Source organism: Cupressus sempervirens, chromosome 8, assembly GCF_028749045.1.
Source record: "Cupressus sempervirens isolate cs-2001-9-10 chromosome 8, ASM2874904v1, whole genome shotgun sequence".
NCBI lineage: Eukaryota > Viridiplantae > Streptophyta > Pinopsida > Cupressales > Cupressaceae > Cupressus > Cupressus sempervirens.
The window spans coordinates 505,923,157-505,935,908 of NC_143125.1; positions in this window are offsets into that span (position 1 = coordinate 505,923,157).

Consider the following 12,752-nt stretch of genomic DNA (forward strand, 5'->3'; position numbering starts at 1 on the left):
CCTTAGGACCTTGTTTACAATTCATCAAATTAGTCAAGGACACTTGAGGACCTATGTTGTTATGAAATTGTTGGATGAAAGCATTAGCATGTTTATGAAAGGAATCATTTAGAAATATCATTGAAAGGCCTTGTCACGAAAGATGTGGGAAAATAACTTAGCTACAATCCTATGGTCATGGGTGTATGGAAAACTAGAATCCAAAGGATATAAAACTGAAGCTAAACATATGATAGGATAATTATATGAAAAGCATATAAGAAAGACCATAAAATATTTTAAAACAAATGAATCAAAGTAAAAACCTTTCAATCAAATAACTCCTTTTTTGAGTAAATTTGGTTGCATTCTCAATGATGTAGCTTTGAGCTTCAAATATGGATTAAATGATGGGTGATAAATGGAAATTCGGGTATAGAAATGGTGCTTTGGTAGCCTTTGGATCTCAAAATAGCATAATAACATTATTCAAAAGGTGGATGAATTGTCAAGGATGCGGGGTTCAATTTATAGGCCAAGGGTAAGGGAAATGGATGATGATGATGCAAAGTGGAAATATTGTGAGGGAGGGCTAGGATGCAAGGACAAATGAGTACATGGGTTTTTCTTTTCTCAAATCTATAGCCTCTCAACAACTTTTATAAGGAGAATGAGTGTGAGGGGTTAAAAATTCTAGAGGGATAGTTAAGTAAAGGAGGTGTGAGATGGTATTTAATGCACTTAGGTAGGAAAGAGAGAGAGAGAGAGAGAGAGAGAGAGAGAGAGAGAGAGAGAGAGAGAAGCATGAGAGTAGGCTTAGGCTTGAGTTAGGAAGTCTTAATGTGTGCCTATCTTTGTGTAAATGTTTTGGTTAGAGTCAAAAAAAGGAGGTGATGTGGTTGAGAGAAGAGGGTGATGTGGCTAGCAAATAGATATGTTAGAGAAAATCAAGTGGAGGGATCAATAAAATAAATTGAATCATTTAATTAAATAAGTTAATTATAGATGCATGGATTGGATTATGCTAACTACTAGGTTGAGGTTTAGTTAAGGTTTTGAGGAATTTAATTAATTGAATTAAATATTTAGATGGGGATAATTTGGAATTAAATTAAATAGTTTGTGCAATTATTTAATTTACATATACATCAGTGATGATTATGATTACTTGCGTGTTAATGATGCTTTGATTATTCTTAGTTAGTAAATACAATTTATTTCATGATGATGTCTTATGATGTGTTGGAAATGTAATGCAAGCTAGGTTTTTTTTTTTTTTTTGTGTGTGTGTGTGGGGGGGTAGCCCTTATACTTCTTTAACTAAACCACTTTGTTAAGTTGTCTAATCTACTTGCATGCATGAAACATAAAATGGTAAAGTAACAATACCATAACACAATATTGGTAACCCAGAAACCCTCTAAGTAGAAGGTAAAACTAGGGTGGGGATGACACCCACAATGCTTCACTACTATAGTAATAAATTTGTCTTGTTAAGGGTTACAAATGATCACTTCTAATGATCTTATTTGGTTAAGAGAAATAAGGATTGTTAGGTCCACCTTGTAAAAGGATTTATCCAATACAGATAAGTATGTACTCTGTTAGGAGTTTCTGCAAAGGACTGTTAGGTCCACCCATTTAAAGGATTTGGGATTGGTGTACCTTTTAGGATGAATCATTGGATTGATATCTGATATCTAACTATGATTGCTAATGAAAATTCTTTGAAGTAAAATGATCATCTGAATATGATAGACGAGTCCCTCCATTTCCTTGGAATGCTTGTAGCCTTCAAATAATCTGCTCTTGCTTATTCGTTGAAGTTCTTCAATTACAATTCTTACATCTTATATTTGGATAAACAAAATAATTCATACTTATATCCATCCAAATAATTTTATCAAAGTTCAAGACAACATAAATGATTCCAAAAAAATTACCAAGTCTGCTCAATGTTGTAACTAGAGTCCAATGCCTTACTCAAGTGATGTTGAAGATACTCGGGCAATACTATCACCTTAGCTAACTCTAGCACTCAGCTTATACTAGATGCTTGGTTCACGTTGATCACTTGATAGACATTGTTGACTCAGTTTACACAATTCTGCCAGCTTGATTATCACCTTGGAACAAAACTATTTTTCTGACTTGATTGACACTAGAGCTCAGTAGACACTGTCAACTTGGTTGACACTATAGTTCAGTGTGAATTATCAACTTCGTTGGCATAGAAACTTGGTTGAAACTACTTACTTCCTACATAGTTAACATTCTTTGCATGGTTCCTTTATGAACTCGATTAACACTACAAACTAGTAACTCGGTTACTATTGTTTGTCCATTATGACTAAGTGTTTTGACACTAACTAACAATATATCTTGCAATAAGATTAAAAATCTCCCCCTTTAGCATTAGTGACAAAAAAACTTATCATACACAAGATCTAAAAGAAAAATTAGTCAAACTCCCCCTTTAAGTATGCTTTGTTCTATAGTTCGGTTTGCACTAAAAACTTTCCAACTTGGTTTGAACTAAAAAATCTCTTCTTCTTTTTTCAAAATTGTTTTTATTTTTCTTCTTTTACATATCTTTCTTACTATACATATTTTATCATTCCTATTCATATCTCTCTTTACATGTATAAATATGTACATTCTACTTTCTCTATATACTTTCCCCTTTGTACATCTTCTTTCCCCCTTGTTTTTGTTACAAATGCCAAAAATTTACAAGGTTATACCAAAATGAGAAAGAAAATCATTGTGTACCTTCAAAATTATAGAAAATTTCTTGTCCTAGTTATATTGTATCACCTTCAAGATGTGTAAATCAATCTAAAGCTCTACTGATAACTCATACATATGATCTACAACTGATAAATTTGTGTCTTTGACCATTGTCCTTGCATGATCCATTCTCTTCTGCATAATATCCATGTGAACAAGTATCATACCTTGTATATTAATCAATATTTCTCTTATTTTGGTTCACTTAGAAGTTTTTCCGAAAGATCTATCAAGAATCTGGTTGTTGTAAAATGAATGGAACTGGAGCTAGGATTGAGTGCCAATTGATTTGCACTATCTCTCAAGTCCATCTCGAATTTGACCATTTTCTCTTTTATTTCCTTGGTAAAGTTAGTGGAATCACTTAAGTTTAAAAATAAAGATACAACATTATTTATAGCATTTTCTAATGCAAAAATTAAAGTAGATAGCTCTACTTGATCTATTGCTATCTTTTGTGCTACATTTTCTAGCACTTTATTCTTAAACTTCCTTTCAATTTTCATAAGGAGTTTGTCATACCCATTAGTGTCAATTACCTCTATAGATAGAACATCTACAAATATTTCTTTGATGTCTTCCAAGGCTTTTCTCCTATCTCTTTCAGCTCTTAGCATTCCTTTCTTTTCTCTTTTCTTCCATAGTTCACCCAAAATATCCATTTCCTCAGCTGATAGATTTGATTGGTCCCAATTTGGGATTACAATCTCCTCATCAAGACCAATGTCATCAACTATGTTCCCTTTCCCCTTTCTCTTGGTTGTTGAAGAAGGAATAATAGTTTTTTCTTTGTCAATTGAGTCCTTCTATTGCTGCTCAATTGAGACTATGGGAGCCTATTGCAGTTTGGTTGAGAGTACGAGAGCCTATTCTATTTCAGTCGAGACTATGGGAACCTGCTTCTTGGTTTCCTTTGTGATAGAACTTGGTGAAGGTAAAACAGACTTCACTTCATAGCTCAGTTGAACTATGTTCAACTCAATTAATGATTGCTCAAATGTTTCCTTGGGTGGAGTGGAGGGGTGTAATGCCATGACTTCTGCTGCAATCTTCTTAGCATCAAAATCCTCAATTATCTGAATCTCAAGAAGAGATCTTTCTTCCTTGATGTCAAAAATGTTCTTCCATGTCTTTTTTGTGGACTGCACAACATCTTCTATATTATTTGATAGAACTTGAAAATTTGTAATTCTTGGAATTTGTTTGGTTTTATTATTGGATATTTTCTTCTCTATTTCTTTACCAGAGAGATTAGGCATGCAACTTCTTAGGGTCTACTCTCTACTACCCTTCTCTATTTTTGTTGCATTGTCCTAATGGTGTGAAACAACCTTCAATATATTTTCAGGAGCATGCCCTTTAAGCTCAGAAGGGTCATATTTCCACTTTTCCATTTTCACAACTAATGCTTCCTCAATATGTTTTTGCTCATCTTTGCTTCTGGATTCATATTTGTAGTATTTAAATCCCACCATAACCCTTCCTTCCCTTATATTTTCTAGTTGTTTCTCAAAGGTATGAGGTTCCTTTTTCAGAGATATATTTGGGCATTTTCTTCATCTTCATTATCTTCATCCTCATCTCGAAGCTTTAATTTCTTCCTTGGTTTTCTTGGCTTGGAAGTAGTAATCATAGGAATAGACCTTTTAGATCTCCTAGGTGGACATTTGGATGGAGTATTCACCTTCTTCTTGGGAGGTTCCTCTACCTCTTCTTCACTTTCCTCTTCCTCTTCCTCATCTTCTTCCTCTTCTACATCATCACCCTTGTCTTCGGTGAGCTCGAGAGGAGAATCTGATTTGGCAAGCTTCTTTCCAATGCTTTCTAGCCTCTTCTTCCCTCTTTTTAGAATTTGAGGAATCATAATCTCAAGTGATATTCTTCTCTTTGCTTCATCATATATTCCAAAATAAGTAGCCTTTGGGTCCATAGGCTCATTGATGAGTGCCTCAACAATATCTTTTGTATCATCAATATTCACCTCATATGCTAGAGGTATTACCCATACAATCCTGGGTCTGACTGCCTGTATGTGAACTCTGTCACAGTTAACTAGGAAGCATATATCTTAATCATAATCCTCTACAAGTTTCTTAAGGATCCTAAGCCTACTTTTCATCCTTTCTTTGAAATTTGCAAAGTAATGCATCCATGACACTTTCAAAGTTTTTGCCCATCTCATTTACAGATTTGGGATGTCTTTCTTCCAAACAACATTTTCTTTTGAAGGAAAGAATTTCTAAACATAAATGAACAAACATACTAAGAGTGAACCAAACTTATATGTGTTGTTATTTTAGGCTAGCATGCTCTCCATGTTCTTGTGTAGCTGGGTGCATTGAAGATTAACAAGGTTGAAAGATAGACTTTTCTTGACAACCTTGTATGTTAGGTCTACTGCCTCACATGGCACGTTGTTTGCACAGCTTGAATTGTAGATTTTGTGAACAATGACATGGATGCCAAACTTTATTTCCATGTATATCACATTTTTTAGCTTCATGCCTTTTCCATCCCATTCAACTAGGGTTATCTTAGTTAGTTATGCCTGACCTAGGGTTTTGGTCACCTTAGATTTCTCCATCATTGGATACCATGTTATCCTATGAATAATTTTCTTCATGATGGGATAGGTCTATTCCAACTAGAATGGCATATCATGAACTTAGCTTAGTATAAGCCGTATTCATTTGAATCATATGTTCCTCAACATGTAGATGATGTGGTTCAAACCCTTAAATCTCTAGAAGATTGTGCTCTGGCTTCAACACATCATTATCGCATAATGTGCCATATGCCTGATCTAGCTCAAGATTCCCTAATTCTTGAATAGAGCAATGATAAAATGGCCTAATTTCATGAATGAGGAGTACCTTTGGAGGGATCGACAAGTGAGCTCCTCAAGGATCCTTCTCCTCAGCAATTGTTCGATAAAGCTAGACTTTCGAACCCTTATGAACCCTTCTTGACCTTTGACCTGGAAGATATTGCCATGATGCTTGGTTGATTAAAGTCTTGAAGTTGTTGACTTGGTCTTCAACCCTTGAATGCTTGGCTATCACTAACTAGCCATGCTTAGTTAATTCAATGACTCGATCAAGTCTACCTATGCTCAGCTAGGTCTAAGGAGTAACTTGGTTTGGTCTAACAACTCAATTAGGCCAAAGGAGTGAATCAATTAGAACTATCAACTTGATCTAGTTTGATTCTTTACTTTTGTCCAAGTGCATCTGATATGTTGATTTTGACTATCTTGCTTGGATGATTGGAATTGATGTATAATATGAATTTTGTCATAGCTCCAATGGTCTCCTTGCCTATGCAAGCAGAGATAATTGAAACATCTAATCCATTGTCTTGGGTGTCAATAGCCTCACTAATTTCACTTGGATTATCTAGATATTTTCTCACTCATTGCTGCTTCATTTGAGTCTTGATATTGTCAGCCTTTAATTTTTTTTCATCTTCAATTTTACCTCTATACATGCAGTTCTTTACTAGATGACCAAGTTCTTTGCATACATAGTATCTTTTGGTAGGATTTCTTTTTATGAGGTGAGTCTTCATGCAATTAGCTCCTATATGTCCAAATTCTCCACATAAATAATATCTATACCAAGTGTTGTATTCCCAGCCAAAGATTTCTTTAGCAAGTTGTTTAGTAGGATTCCAATTCTTGGTTCTGCACTCTGAAGATTTATGGCCTTGTTTGTTGCATGTAAAACATTTTCATTTAAACTTGGTTTTTTCTGTGCATTCACTTTCCCTATGTCCATGTTTGTTATAATTGTAACATTTTCCATTAAATTTTGAATTTCCATTACTCCAACATTTTTTTGAATTATGCCATATTTTTCCACAATGATTGCATGTAGGCCTTTTATTGTTTTGAGCTCCTTGTTGTGATGACTCTTCTTGTTCAATGCAGCCCAATCCTTCTTTCCATTTATGTCTTTTCTGAGATATTTTAGCTAACTAATCCATGCTTTCTCGTGATCTTGTCATTCTTTTATTGGTTTCTCTTTCTATTCTAAGATCATTCCTGAGTCCTTCATTTTCTATCCTTAAATTGATGACTTCTTGATTTGCATCATTCAACTGATTTTCCATATCTACATGATATAGTAAAAGTTGGTGAATTTCATTGTCCTTTTCTTCTATCCTAGTGTTGAGTAATCTTCTATCTTATTCTACCATATTTTTTTCATTTTTAGCTTGGTTCTTTTGTTCCATGACATCACATATCTTGACTGAATGAATCTCCTGTTCTCTTTTCAAATTTTTGACATGTTCTTGTAGAATAAGGTTCCTTCCAAGTAGATCTTCTATAGCTGCATTTGCTTCATCTAACCTTCTCTCTTTGCAAATATCTTCAATTATTTCTTCTATGTAGAGATTGTCATTCATCTTTTCTTCTATTTGTTTTCTTCTTTTTAGGGATTGAGAGAGTTTCTCCTTCAGTTTCTTGATTTGGTCCATGGCCACATGTAGATCCAGCTTTTCATTCTCAATGGTTTTCTCTAGCTTGTATACTTCCATTGTCTCTAATCTTTTCTCTCAAGTTGCTAAACTTTCTGATATGAGAACCTTGCTCTGATACCAATTGTTGGAAATGTAATGCAAGCTAGGTAACTACGAGGGTGAATTAGGAACCACTTAAACTTCTTCAACTAAGCCACTTTGCTAAGTTGTCTAATTTACTTGCATGCATGAAACATAAAATAGTAAAGTAACAACACCATATTGGTAACCCTCCAAGTAGAAGGTAAAACTAGGGTGGGGCTGAGACTCATAATGCTTCACTACTATACTAATATATTTTGTCTATTAAGGCTTACAAATGATCACTTCTGATGATCTTACTTAGTTAAGAGCAATAAGGATTGTTAGGTCCACCTTGGGAAAGGATTTATACTCTATATATAAATATGTACTCTGTTAGGATTTTTTGCAAAGGACTATTAGGTCCACCCAATTAGAAGGATTTGGGAATGATGCACCTATTAGGATGAATCAGCGGATTGATCTTTGATGTGCAACTATGATTGCTGATGAAGATGCTTTGAAGTAAATTGATCACCTAACTGTGATAGATGAGTCTCTTCCTTTCCTTGGAATTCTTCTAGCCTTCAAATAATTTGCTCTTCCATATCCATTGAAGTTTTATAATTACAATTCTTACATCTTATATTTGGATAAATAAAATACTTCATACTTATATCCATGCAAATAATTTCATCAAAGTTTGGCTACAACATAACTAATTCCAAAAATAATTACCGAGTCAGCTCAATGTTGTAACTTAGGTCCAATGGCTTACTCGAGTGACGCTGAAGATACTCGAGCAACACTATCACCTTGGCTAACTCTAGCACTTGACTGAGACTAGATGCTAGGTTGATGTTGATCACTCGGTAGAAATTTCTGACTCAGTTCACACCGTTCTTCTAGCTTGATTATCACCTTGGAATAAAACTACTTTTCTAACTCAGTTCACACTAGAACTCAGGGTAAAAGCACAAACCTGTGTCACCTTTTATAAAGAAACGTGATATCAGAATGTGACAGTTCAACATTAGTGACAAAAGAAATGGTATTTGTGTTTAAAATATGAAGATGATGTAAACTGATGAAATGTGTAGAATTGGATGAATTTTATGCCTATAATTTTTATAATTTTTTTGAGTAAGAATTTATTCATTTTATTTTATTTTGAAGTCTCTTTTTCAACTGTAAAAACTATAGGGTGTAGTTCCCGTCAAAAAAGTATATACAAATCATCTTTTTTTGTTCTGGTTTGAAAATATCTTATAGATGACATGTATAACTAGTGCACAAAAAAATAAATAATTATTTTTGATGTATATTTTCTTTGTTATAAGTACTCAAGTTTGACCTTATCAGAATCCAACAGTTTTTTCCTCCCATCAAAACTTTCCTATCAAATCTATACCTTCTTGAAAAAAAATTACATATTTGTGAAGAGGATTCTCTCCTCTAGAGATAAATATAATTTTTAAATTTTTTTGATATGATTTACTATTTTTTTTTCCTTTTTTGAGGGAGCATCTTCTAAAATGTTAAAATATCGACTTATAATACTTTGAGATTATAACATATTATAACTAATCAAAACACTCAAAAATTTATATAATGATGATATTGAATCTAAGATCTATAAAAGGGTATTTTTAGTTTTTGAAAAAAAATGAGTTTTGATAGAGAAATGAGATTTGACCAAAATAGGTTTTGGTATCACAAACGGTGACACAGATCTGTGCTTTTACCCCTCAGTTGACATTATAGCTCGATATGAATTGTCAACTCAGTTGGCAAAACAACTTGGTTGACACTGCTTACTTCCTACATAGTTAAAATTATTTGCATGGTTCCTTTGTGAGCTCGGTTAACACTACAAACTAGTAACTCACTTACTACTATCTGTCCATTATGACTAAGTGTTTTGACACTAACTAACAATATATCTTGCAATGAGATTAACAACGATGTAACTTTAAATGATGATTATTTTACATTCATGATGTTGAGTTATTATGTTTAAATATGTGATGATTTATACTCAATATTTGTTATAGTACTTACCCCATACTTGCATGTGTATGGTGTGCGTGCATATTTTACTTTTCTATCTAATGTGTCTGATGTGGTTAAGGGAGGTAGTCATAATCACCTACTAATCAGGATCTACATGAATGTATCACTCCCTGTCACTACCTATTTAGATTAGACATGTATATGTTCATCAATTATATAGGTTAGAGGTATTGGGCATCGACTTCCTTGAATTGCCAGGATGAGCATGCCCTATCACAATAACTCAATGGTAAGAATGGAAAGATAATGATTAGATCCAATCCCACCCATAGCCTAAACACGTGTCTTCCAAGAGGACTCGTATCTGACTATCTACCTTTTGTAAACCCATGAGTTTATTTGTCTGTATGTTGTTTTGATTTTCGCTTTGGTTGGTTTTCCTTGTGCATATCATGTGGTTTGACTTTGCAATTTGCTCAGTAGAATAATTATTTACGATATGTGGGAATTAATCATTAATATTTGGATTATTAAATATTATTTGATTTATTTTTTTAAATGTTAAAATAAGATAATATTTAATTATTTGAATAGATACTTAACTTAAAAGATTTAATTTAAAGTTCTAAATTAGAAAATTAAATAAAAAGAATTTAAATATTAAATATTATTTTAGTATAAATATTTAATGAAAGTTGCATCTAAATAATGCACTTTAATTATCTTTATTAATTTTAAATAATAAATAATTGAAGTGCTTGCATTAAATAATAAAGGGAGAAAAAAAAAGAATAGTTAATTAAAAAGTTCTTTAAGTGTGCATCAAAGGATTACATAATTAAAGTAATTATTATTTAATAAAGTTAGTGGCTTTTAATAATTAGGGAATAGAAACCCTAGTTAGGGTTATGACTCTTTATTAGAGTGTTTGTAGTTCATTTTCACATACATCCACACATGTTTTTGAGAGTAAATTTTCGAGAATTTGAGCAAAAGGAATTTTGGAAGCTTTGAAGGGTTTTTGGTTTAGCAAGGGTTTCAACATGTTGCCAGATTGTTAGCATTAGCATGAGGTAGGGTTTGAAACCCGTAATAGTACAATTCATTTGAAAATATATGTATTCTTGGTGTCCTCACGAGTGCTTGCAATTTGGTTTTTTAATTTATTGTGGTAACTTAGATCTATGGAAACGATAGAAAATTCATATATAAATTGGATGAATCAGAAAACTTCTTATTATCAAACCCGCAATTGAAATTTTACAGAAGAAAATTGGGTAGAAAATGAATTAAATTGATTAGGGTTATTTGAAAATTACAAGGATTTAATCCACCGTATTGATGGAAATCAAGAATGAATTATTGCTATTCTATATTAGTATTTTTTTTAATATAGTTGCTGGTAATTCATCTATTAGACCATTGTTATAAAAACTAGTGAAACTATTAAAAAAAAGAGTTAAAAACATATATTTTATAAATATATTCATATCAAAAGAATAAATAAATGTTCAAAGATAAAATAAGAAATGCATAGTTGTAGGGCTACCTAAATTTTTACCACACCCCATTCTCTTCTATAAAAAAAACTTGTTTTGAAAAAAAACACATAATTCAAATATATATATATATATATATATATATATATATATATATATATATATATATATATATATATATATATATATATATATATATATATATATATATATATCTTGGTGGACAAGCTACACCCGTACCAACATGCCCCACATTAGTGCGGGCTTAGTGTGCTTTAAATGCAACCTCCATATATATATATATATATATATATATCTTGGTGGACAAGCTACACCCGTACCAACATGCCCCACATTAGTGTGGGCTCAGTGTGCTTTAAATGCAACCTCCTTATAATTAAATAGTAGTACCTAAGGGGAGTGATAGGGAAGACCCCACCCCCTCTTTACTTATTATGCTATTTTTTAAAAAAGTGAACCTTAAGAATAGGCACATGAGCTCCCTAAAAAATACATTCTTGCTTTTAAAAAAAATTGTTATTATTTAGTTTATTAGCTCAGATACTATTGTATCCATCCAACTCGCCTTTTCAGTTAAATTGATCAATCAACTAATAGAACTTAAAAAGTTAAATTGACTTTCAAATGTTTACATTTTGTCTTTATTTTTCAAGATTTTATAATTCACACTTTTTCAATAATCTTATTGGCCTATGCTAATTTTGGTAGGGATAAAAATCAGTTTCCCTCAAGAAAAATTACAAAATACATGTCATTAATGACACTTTATATATTTTTATAAAAAAATAAAATTTTATTAAATAAAGTACTAATATTTACAAAGAATACACTACCAAAAAGTAGTTGATCTTATATATTTTTATAATTACCATATATTAATTAGATTTTTCCACATCATATCAAGAGATGGCATTTCATTAATGACAATTTTATGTCATTCATTAATAACAACTTGTCTTTTTACAATTGGGTTAATTAGGTTTTTTTGAAAATATTGTTTTGACTTGTGTATTTTTACAATATTAGAATTAAATATAATTAAGTTAATAAATATTATTTATTGACATGCTAATTAACTTCACAATTTTTATATCATATAGAAAATAAATTATATTAATAATAATCAATAGTTTTTTTTTAAATATATATAGATATTGTCAAGTTTACATTAAATGGTCTAACATAATTTATACATTTGATTTATTTTTTAAATTGTTAAAAATATTTCAAATTAATGATGTTACTATACTTATGTTACTTATTGCAACATTAAGATGGTTCTTTAAGGACTTGCTCAAAACAAGCTTAACAAATTTACACATTTGTCATGCAAAATTATCACTACCAATTTCAAAAATAATGCATGTACATAGGTGGCAATCTAAGCACTCAAAAATTTCCCCACTCAAATAACAAAGCCCTATACATTTTTTAATATTCAAATGCACTACACTATTGGTAGGAACTTTGATCCTTTGTGTCACTTGTTTATATTTAGAGTTAGTTGTAAATTAGTTTTTTTTTTAATATTATAAAATTAATTTGTTTGAAAGCTATTTACTTATTTTAGATTATTTAATATTATAATTAAAAAAATTTAATATAAAGATAACTTTTGTTGAATAAAATGTTGCAAATTAATTAAACTAAATTATGTTTAAAATTGAGACTTATTTATAAATTGATTTAATTTATTAAAAAAATTGTTAGAACTATAAATAATTCAAATAATAACTTAGTATGATTATAATGAAATATAATTATAATTAATGATAACATTATTAAATGATTAGAATAAAGCTTATGTATTGACATGTTTTATAGTTAAATTAGACAGTAGTAAACACTTGTTAGTTCCTAGCATAGCCAGGATACTTATGCATTTGTTTGATGCAATTAAACAGATTA